This window comes from Hipposideros armiger, unplaced genomic scaffold, assembly GCF_001890085.2.
Source record: "Hipposideros armiger isolate ML-2016 unplaced genomic scaffold, ASM189008v1 scaffold_0, whole genome shotgun sequence".
Classification (NCBI taxonomy): Eukaryota; Metazoa; Chordata; class Mammalia; order Chiroptera; family Hipposideridae; genus Hipposideros; species Hipposideros armiger.
This window is the reverse complement of record NW_017731350.1, coordinates 3,470,234-3,480,370: the sequence shown is the minus strand read 5'-3', so window position 1 is coordinate 3,480,370 and position 10,137 is coordinate 3,470,234. Positions and strand designations below refer to the sequence as shown.

Genomic DNA, 10,137 nt, shown 5'->3' with positions numbered 1-10,137 from the left:
AAACATATACTGAAAACCAAAATAAGATTACATTGTACATCAAGCAGATTTGCAAAAATGATAAAGACTAACAACATCAAGGGTTGACAAGGCTGGGAGGGAACAGAAGCCACCCACCGCGGGCATGAATAGTAACTGGTGAAACCACTTCAGAGAGTTTAGCAATCCCACTGATTGGAGATGTGCAGGGCACACAAGTCAGTGGTTCCTCCTAGGTACACACTCTAAAAGACAAGCATGTATGCACAAGAAGGTGTGACAAGAATATTCATAGCAGCATTATCTGTAATAGCCCCCCCCAAAAAAAAAATCAGAACAAATTAATTGCCAATCCTCAGGAAAATACAAAAGTAAATTGTGATGTAGTCAAACAACACACTCCTATTCAGCCAAGACAATGAATACACTAGAGCTGCATGTATCCATGTAAATGAGTCTCACAATATTGGGAGATAAAAAGTTACAAAAAGATATAATTAATACTGTTAATATAAAGCCTTTTAAATGCAAAACAACATTCTACATTTTAGGGCTACTTACATACATAATAACTGTATGAAAATACATATCTACAGAGATGAAAAGCATTGAATTCAGAATAGTGGTTCTCCCCCGAAGGGGCGGAGAATACAATTGGGAAGGAGTTAAGGGGGCTCAACTTTAAAAAGAGCCTAGTTTCTTAAAGTGGTGTGTACACAGGTGTTCACTATTCATATTCTCTATACCTCTTTGAGGGCCAATATTTCATAATGTTTAGAGAGTTAAAGGAAAATAAACTCAAGGTCCAACCAAAATAGTTTACTACAGAGCCCAAATGCTTAACCATGACACTATTTGTTCTATGTTTGTGCAGTTGGGAAAGGTTCAGTCATAAGAAATCTCTCAAGAAGATAACACTATATCAGACTGGTAAAAATCAATGAAGTACCTGTCTAAAGAAAAAAAATCTCTCAAGGAAATCATATTGAGGACACAAAGCGGTCATTTCACCATGCTCAGGAATCATGTGAGTGAGCCAAAAGACAAAGCCCAAGTTCAACTTGGACCATGAAACGGTCTGGTTTAGAGACAGCATGTAGAAAGAACATGGGCTTTGAAATCCAAGCTGGGTTCAAATATCACCCCTGTCACCAATTAGCTGTGTGGCCCCAAACATGTTTTAACTTCTCTGAGCTCAGTTTCCTCACCCATACACTGGAGATACATTCCTGGCTTCCAAAGTTGTCAAGATTAAAGAGTAGCCATTATCTGTGAAAGTCCCTTGATACACAGTAGCCTCACATTAAATAATAGTCATTATTACTTGCACAAGAAAGTTTCTCTTTGGGCAAGAGGAGACAGAGCAGGGAGAGATAAAATTTAAAAGGAGGGAGTTAAAAGTCCAGAAAAAGAAGCCAGGGAAAAGATGGAATGGTTTGAGGTTGAAAAAGTCCTTCCTTGTAGCATCCCAGAAGTTACCAAAAATAATTTTTTTGAGTACTATTTCATTATAGTGAAGCTTAGCTACAAGAATATTTAGTCCAAACCTAATTTTCACAGCATTTCAGTCCTATTTTAGCTTTTATACACACACACACACACACACACACACACACACACACACACAGTGCCAAATAAATCTATACATATTTTAAGAAAAACTGTATTAAAATTGTAATACTCAATATATACCGATAACAAAAGATGAATACAAGTCACATTTGACTTCTGCAATTACAAGAAGTACTCAAAGTGGTTACCATCAACATCCAGGCACTGCTGATTATAGCGAACTACTGCTTGAGCAACAGTGACCAAAGTGTCTACTTGTATACATTTTTTTTGTTGGCACCACCAGGATATGTGTGTGTGTGTGTGTGTGTGTGTGTGTGTGTGTGTGTATAAATACTGGGGATGCCAAAAACATGTCTTTTCTTTAAAGGTTCTTTTTTTTTTTTAATGTTTTATTGGGGAATTTGTGGAGGGAACAGCATTGGGGAACCAGGGAACGGGAAGAGACAAGCTGCTGTCCTTTTGTTCTTCAGTTTAGTTGTGGAGGACGTCGCTTCACTGGCCCATGTTGGTATTGTGATCATCGCACTCTTCCCGGGTGAGGCGGATTGGTCGCCGGCCATTGGACAGCTGCTCACGGCCGCTCACGGCCATTCATGTAGGCTGCCGGCCACTCACGGTAGCTCACAGCAGCCCATTGCAGCCTCACTGCAGCCTACACCGTCGCCAGTGACTCATGGCAGCCCAGCTCCAGGTCAAGCTGTTGTTCACCATCTTAGCTGTAGAGGGTGCAGTGTCACTGGCCCATGTGGGATCCAAACCGGCAGCCCTGCTGCTCAGAACTCGCGCTCCCAAGCCAACTCTTAACCAATGAGCCACTCGGCCAGCCCTTATTTTTTTTTTTAATGCATTAACAAGTAAATCATACACAATGTGTGTTTCTCTGTTATCTACAACTCAGAAAGGTGGGTCCTACTCTTAACATATTAAAGAGAAAATAATAATTTCAATAAATGCCCCCCAAAACAGCCCTTGATAAAATTCAACATCCAATAAAAATACAAACCAAGAACGAAAGAAAACTTCCTTAAATTGACAAAAGATATCTACCAGAAACTGTCGGTAAGTATGATATCTAACAGTGAAACACTGGAAGCATTCCCATTCAGGAAAAAGATAAAAGTCCCCATTATCATCGCTGCTATTCAACTTTTATACTGAAGGGTCTAGGCATTGCAGTAACACAGAAAACAAAATAAGTGGTATCAAGTTTAGAAAGAAGCCTGGCCAGTTAAGTCTTCTAGTCAAAACAGCTCCATGAGTAGACACTTCGATCCCCTCCACTTCAAATAAACAGTAATAATTAAATATTTTAAAAATATATTTTAAAAATGACTCAGGAAGGTTCAGAACAAGACCAACCTCCATTTGGATCAGAAACTGAACCGCTACACAAAACTGTGAGCAGGACCGAGGCTCCAGGCTTGCGGACACTGACTGAGTCTACAAGCAGGTGTACACTTCCTGCAGGGCAGTGGTGAGAGAAAGCAAAGCACCTGGAGAAACAGCAGACATCGGAGCCAGACTCACTGCGCAAAGCCAAGGACGAGGCTGGAGCTGAAAGGAAGCTAAAAAATATTATTGCCTGTCTCTGCCTGGAACTAAGGTTTATACAGTGCTCTGGGCTTTAAAAAGTGGGAAATAAAAACAGACTTCGTGACCAGGATCTGAACCAAGACAGCCACATACTCTGTGAGCAGATCTAAACCAGCCCCAATTAATACCTCAAAGGACAGGACCCCTGACCCACTATTATCATATCTGATTCTTGATTAGGGTCCACTAGGTCAATGAAAGCACCTGAAATATCACCACACAGAGAAGGGTGAGCACAGAGATAAGAAAAACAAAATCAAAAGCACACACACTCAGATTAGTCTGTAAATCAACTCTTCAGAACACTAAGAAATAGAATGCTACGAAAGATAGCCAACAAAACCAACAATTAGAAATACAAATTCATTCCAGATGAAGTTTAACTTTACAGAAGTTTGACAAATACTTATTTTTTTAAGTATATTTAGGGTGCTAGGATGTCAAGTTTTTTAAGTATTGGGAATGCAAAACTATACAGCCACTTTGGAAGACAGCCGCTTTTTACAAAGCTAAACATTCCCTAGCCATACGATCCAGCAATCATGCTCCTAGGTATTTACCCGAAATTGCTGAAAACTTACGCCCACGCAAAAACATGCACGTGAATATTTATAGAAGCTTTATCCATAATTACCAAAAACTGGAAATAACCAAGATGTCCTTCAACAGGTGAATGGATAAACAAACTGTGAGACACAGAGGAACCTTAAGTACATAACACTAAGCAAAAAAGACCAACCTGAAAGATTGATCTGATCAATCTGATCAACCTGAAAGAGTCTGATCCCAACTATATGACATTCTGGAAAAGGCAAAACGATAGACACAGTAAAATGATCAGTGGTTATCAGGGGCTCAGGAGGAGGAAGGGAAGAATGAATAGGTGAAATACAGAGGATTTTTAGAGCAATGAAATTATTCTGTGTGATACTGCAATGACGTTATATAATGACATGATGCATGACATTACACATTTGTCAAAATCCACAGAACTGTGTGACACAGAGTGAAGCCTAATATAAACTATGAACTTAAGTTAATAATAATGTATCAATACTGATTCATCAGTTGTAACAAATGTACCGCACTAATGCAAGATGTTAGTAAAGGGAAACACTCATGAGGAAGACTGGGTATATAGGAACTCTACACTATCCACCCATTTGGGTCATATTCAATTACGTATATCACTTTTTAAATTATCATGGACAGTTCCACTTCTGGGTATGTACACAAAAGAATCAAAAGCAGGGACTTGAACAGGTATTTGCATGCCCATGTTCACAGCAACATTACTCACAATAGCCAAAACAACCCAAGTGTCCATTGATGGATGAATGGATAAACAAATGTGATATACACATACAATGGAACAGTATTCAGCTTTAAAAGAGAAGAAAATCCTGACACACACGACAATACAGATGAACTCTGACAATAGTATGCTAGGTGAAATAAACCAGGCACAAAAGGATAAATATTGTGTGATTCCACTTATATGAGGTACCAGCGTAGTCAAATTCATAGAGAGAGAAAGTAGAATGAATGGAGGCTACCAGGGGCTGGAGGGAGGAGAGGATTGGGAGTTAGTGTTTAATGGAGACAAAGTTTCAGTTGGGGGAGATGAAAAACTTCTGAAATGGACGGTGGTGATAGTTGCACAACAATGTGAATGTATTTCATGCCACAAAACTCTACTCTTAAAAATGGTTAAAATGGTAAAATCTATGTTATGTATATTTTACAACAATAAAAAATGATGACAGTGCTGAAAAACTGATTATCCAAATTGGAAAAAAAATTAATTCTCTTCATTACAACATATAGAAATTCCACACAAAAAGCAAAATTTTGTTTAATTTTAGAAGAAAATACAGAAATATATAATTCATACTTTGAGATAGAGAAAATTTACTTAACCAGACACACACACACACACACACACACACACACACACACACACACACACACACAGAGTGTTTTTTTTTATTTAAGGGAATTTTTTTCATAACTATAACATTAAAACTTATAACTTGTATACAACCAAAGACACTGTTAACAAAGGAAAAAGGCAAGCACAAGCTGGCTGGATGCATTTATAACACATATGTACATCAAACAATTAGTATCCAGAGTAACCTAACTGTCCCTCGCGGGTGAAGGATACATGAACAGTCATTTCAGTCTACAGCTGAACACTACTCAGCAGTTAAAAAGAAATGAACCAGATCCACAAGTAGTAACATGGCTAAATCTCCATCAATTAAAATTTTAAATGTACAGCTCTGTGACCCAGTGAGTCTACTTTTCATTCGCTGCAGCAGTGTCTGAAACTACAGTACAATAATACTACGTAAGAGACAATAATACTACAAGTGAAGAAGAATCAGGTAGATCCCTATGTATTAACATGGAAAGATCTCAGACATTCTGTTAGAAAACAAGTTGCAGAACAATGTATAGTAGTATCGTGTCATTAATATGGGGGGGAGATTCTTTATTACCTATATATTGATGAAAATGCAGAGATAGGTCAGAAAGGATCACAACACACTGACAACTGCAGTTTTGGTGGAGAAGGGAGTGGGCCAGGGGCTTTTATTCTCTCTGTGCGGTTTGAGGATTTTATAAGAGTATGCATTCATGAGCCATTTGCAGAGCTGCAGTGGCCCAGCCACACTGACTGCACAACACAACTCCAGGGACTCGGCTGTGAATGGCAACCCCTAAGGCCGGGCAACACACATCCTGCACAACCAGACGCCACAGCCCTGAGGTTTGTGTAATTAGAATAACACCAGCATTGGGGAACTTTCTGAGGTGATGTAAATTTCTACATCCTGACTGGGATAGGGGTTACAAGGCATACATGTTTTCAAAACTCATCGGAATGTACACGAACATCTATGCATTTAAACTATACATTAATAAAGTTGATTTTAAAATAAATTAAATACATAAATAAAATACAATAGCATTGGGAAAACTTGGAGCAAGGCACCCAAAATTACAGAACCCCAAACCAAGAACGGGTATACGCCTGCTGGTTGCACTCTGAAGCACAGTCATAAAACTAAAGAGAAATTAACTTCATTCATCAAGGCTTACTATACAATACCAAATTTGGATTAATATTACTCTTATTTTCTATGTGAGGAAAAAAAGTCCTGAGAGATTTCTAGTAAAGACATAAAATAAAGGGTAACTTGGCATTCTGTTGGCTCTAAGTCTAATTTTCTAAGTAGAAATTTTGTCTCTCACCCACAGTGGACGCTCAAAACCTTGCCAGCGCTGCTTTGACTACATAACCCCCTTCAAAGGTAATTCCATTTATGTATGATAAAAATTCTCATAGAACTCATAAAAGGTCAAGTTTTAATTTGGCAGACAAAGTAACCTAACAGGCACTGCAACCCAGGGAACTGAAACAGCAGCCTGGAGCTAGAGTCCAGAAATCCAACCAAGGCAGAGAACAGGCAAAATTCCAGCCTTTACAAAAGAGCGGAGATAGATTCTTACTACAGACCTGAGCTCCAAGAAACAGGATAAAAGAAACAAAAAAATGTTCTCTAGAAAAAGTACTCTTCTTCTTTCTCAAGTGATAGAAAAGAGAAGGGCCAGATGGGATGATTTGAAACAATGTCCCAACAAGCAATAAAGATGCAAAAGAGAAGAGCCAGAATGGAATGATTTGAAACAATGTCCCAATATGCAATAAAGGTGCAAAAGAGAAGAGCCAGAATGGGATGATTTGCAACAATGCCCCAACATGCAATAAAGGTATGAAAGTGGGAGCAGGACCACTTAAATGTCCATACCGAAGAACCTGGGTTACCTTACATGAGAGAGAGAGAGAGAGAGAGAGAGAGAGAGAGAGAGAGAGAGAGAGAGAGAGAACGAACACTTTAGCAACAAAGGAAGTCCATCAGCCACCCCTAACGCCAGAGTCGTTAATATTGCTCCAATGTGAAATACCTCAAAACCTTGCTTGATTCATTCATTCATGCAATAAATATTTCCTGCTTGACTGTTAAGGGCCAGGGCACTGTTCTTGTCACTGAGGATTTAGCAGTGAACAGTCATGGAGTCTAATTCTATTTGGGAAGGAAGGGAACTTCTTTTCTCTTTTCAAATTTCTTTTCCCTTTTTCTTCCTTTAAATGTTACGCCGAAGAGCCTTCAAAACTCTCCTAAGTTTCTCCCACAAGCTTCTTTGACCTTCCTGCTTTATCTCCAAACCAAGCAATTTATGGCTCCAAATTCCCAATACTGGGAAATGAAAAAGACCTAAAGTGAATAAGGTATGAGGCAAAATTCAGTGCTGCTTTGTTTTACATGCGTAGCCTCACAATCAAATTGTCAATACCTAAACAGCAAATTATGGCTGTGTTTTATACTATTTTGAGGCCCCAGTGCTGACCACGGTTCTCTACCCAGGTAGCTAATCAATAAACGTTTGCTAAGAACGCTGGAAGGGCTTCCTAATCCCAAGGCCTGGCACAGGAATTGAACGGCAAGCATTCGTTAGCTGCATCCTCCCTCCTCTAAGCACACTTTCTTTCAAGGGTGACCCAGTGCACAGGTTCACTGTTAGGGGCCTCGGGAAATAGTATTTTGGGGTGATCTGAAATAAAGTCCCTTCCCTCTGCCAGGGCCTGCCTGCCTCACCTGCCCTCTGCCAGGACCTGCCTTCTTTGCCCCCTTCAGCACCTAACGCAGAGCCTCCTCCCAGCGAACCGAGCACCAGCAGCATCAGCCCGGCGCCCGCACCCCAGCTCCGCGCCCGGCAACCACGGCGCCCTCGGCACCCCGGGGACCCCTCCCCTGCCCGGGGCTCAGACCCCGGCGGTGCTGGCCCTGAACTCCGCTCCATCCCCTCAGCTCGTCCCTCCAGGGCCGGGCGCGCGGCACAGCGGCCCCGGCTCCCCGCGCGCCGTCCCCGCCGCTCCCGGCCCTGCACCCCTGCAGGCTCCCGAAGTCCGGGCGCTGCGCCGTCTCCTTCCCGCTCCTCGCGGCCGGGAGGCTCCAGCACCGCGCACCTCTCCCGCAGCCTGCGGCCGCCGCCGCGCCCCCCCACCTTACTCACTTCCCGGCCGGAGCGGGGGGCGCCGAGAAGGTCTACGGCGATCGCAGCCTCCTCCGGCCAGGCGCCCGCGGCTGAGGCGGCAGCAGCGCCCGCTCAGGCCCTGGAGCCGCCCCCGCGGCGAACGTTCTCAGCGACCGGCTCGCGCCGCTTCCCCGCCCGGCACGCGCAGCGAGCCCGCCCCCGGCACGAGGGCGCGAGGGCGCGAGGGCTCAGGGCTGCGGGCGGGCACGCGCCACGGGCGTGAGCGCGCGGCTGGGGGCGGGGCTCCGCCGCGCAGGGGAGGGGGCGGGCAAGCGGGCCGAGTTCGCTTCGAGCCCCGCCCCCTGCGGCCTGGAGGGACCCGCCCCCCAGCTCGCCGGCCGCCTTCCCAGAGGGCGGGGGGAACCTTGCACCCTGTGGTCGTGTCCCGCACGGCGAAGGCAGGCGGCGGAGGTGCGTTTCAACTCCGCAGGTATTAGCTAGGCCAGCTGGATGCCCCGCCCGACATGACTACTAGGTAAAGAATGCAAAGAACCACCCCATGAATCATTCATCCGCGCTTCCACCACAAAATCCTGCCATGAGTGGTTTTTCCAAATTAATTCAACGCAGCAAGCGTTTACTGAGCACTGACTCCGCGCCTAGCGCTGTACCAGGTGCTGTGTCGGTACACCGTCACGGTCATGGTCCCTGGTCTCGAGGAGCGCATAACTTAGTGGAAAAGCAGCCGTGTAAACAACCCCGTCTGGTGACCCGTGCAAAGCCAAGCCACAGTGAGATGCTGTGGAAGGCAGAGGAGGAAGAGATTACTTCCGCTTGGACCATGCGGAGAGGTTCCTGGAAGAGGCGGCTTGTGTGTTTAGCCTTGAAGGAAGAAAAAGCAAGAAGTCTTAGGAGAAAAGGGGGAGGGCATCAAAAGTTAGGAAAACAGCTTGGACAAAGGAACAGAGGGTGATCAAGGTTTACTATCTCACCATGAGCTTTTTCATTTTAGTATTATCCATATTGGATAGACTCCTTTCCAAGCCGTGTGAAACATAGGAAATGATTCCAAATTAGGGACAGCTAAGCTTTTTTTAATGGCTCAAAGAATCGTTTTTCTCAGCATTATTTAAGGCTCAAAACAGCAGTGTCCTGTCAGGATTGTTGGTATGAGTGAAGGATGTGAAATCCCTAAGCGAAGAGCCCCAAAGGCAGTATGCTTGCAGTCTGGTTTTTCACTGCTTTTTGGCACCTTATGCTAAGGCAGCTCGTGTCACCTCCTGCTGCTGTCTGCCTGCCTGCATGTCTGCCTTTAGAACATCCTCTTCCTCCTCCTCCCATCTTCCTATTTTTGAACTCCTACGGTGAAGGAAATGCTGGTAACCAGCTTTGTTAGGTAAGAGTGAACAAATTCCTCAGAAAAAGACATCACTTTTCACACATGAACTTCATGATTATTTTGTGTGCTTAGAAGACTTTTTCACTTGTGTGTAGGTTTTTGACTATGTTCTAAATATGTTAAGATACTCAGAATACACGTAAGAGACATCTTGTTCATTCATTTACCACTTTTTGAGCACCAACTGTGGAGGAGGCATTGAAAGGGTAAAACGTTAATCCTGTCCTTTGGAGAAAGGATGTGTAAATAATGTAAATAACCATGTAAATAACTGCTTGCTTATTTGCCCTATTGACTGAAACCAAGGTAATTTCAATATGTAGGCGAGACTGTTAATAAACCATTCTGGGAACTAAACACTTGAAGTACTCACATTAGCATCTCTCCATGCAGGTTCTGTATTTCATCACCTCCCAGTCCTCAGTAAACTTCTTTCAATAATTCTCCCCCTCTTGCTCCCAAAATCATCAACTCCTCTTACCTACTTAACCTTTTCCTTCACCATCTAGTGATGTTCAAGCTTTTCCTGTCCTAAAGAAAAAGGA

General features: G+C 43.3%; 1 protein-coding gene across 19 annotated transcripts in view; it reads right to left on the bottom strand.

Moving 5' to 3' along the window:
• Positions 1-8,441, bottom strand: part of DTNB (dystrobrevin beta) — a 216,757-nt gene extending 208,316 nt beyond the window's left edge. For 18 of the 19 annotated variants that reach the window (XR_002124314.1, XR_002124369.1, XR_002124234.1 and 15 more), the window contains exon 1: positions 8,233-8,441. The gene's annotated coding sequence lies outside the window, so the exon portion shown is untranslated. The remainder of the gene's footprint in view (positions 1-8,232) is intronic. The other variant, XR_002124380.1, reaches the window with a different exon arrangement.
• Positions 8,442-10,137: the final 1,696 nt, after the last annotated feature.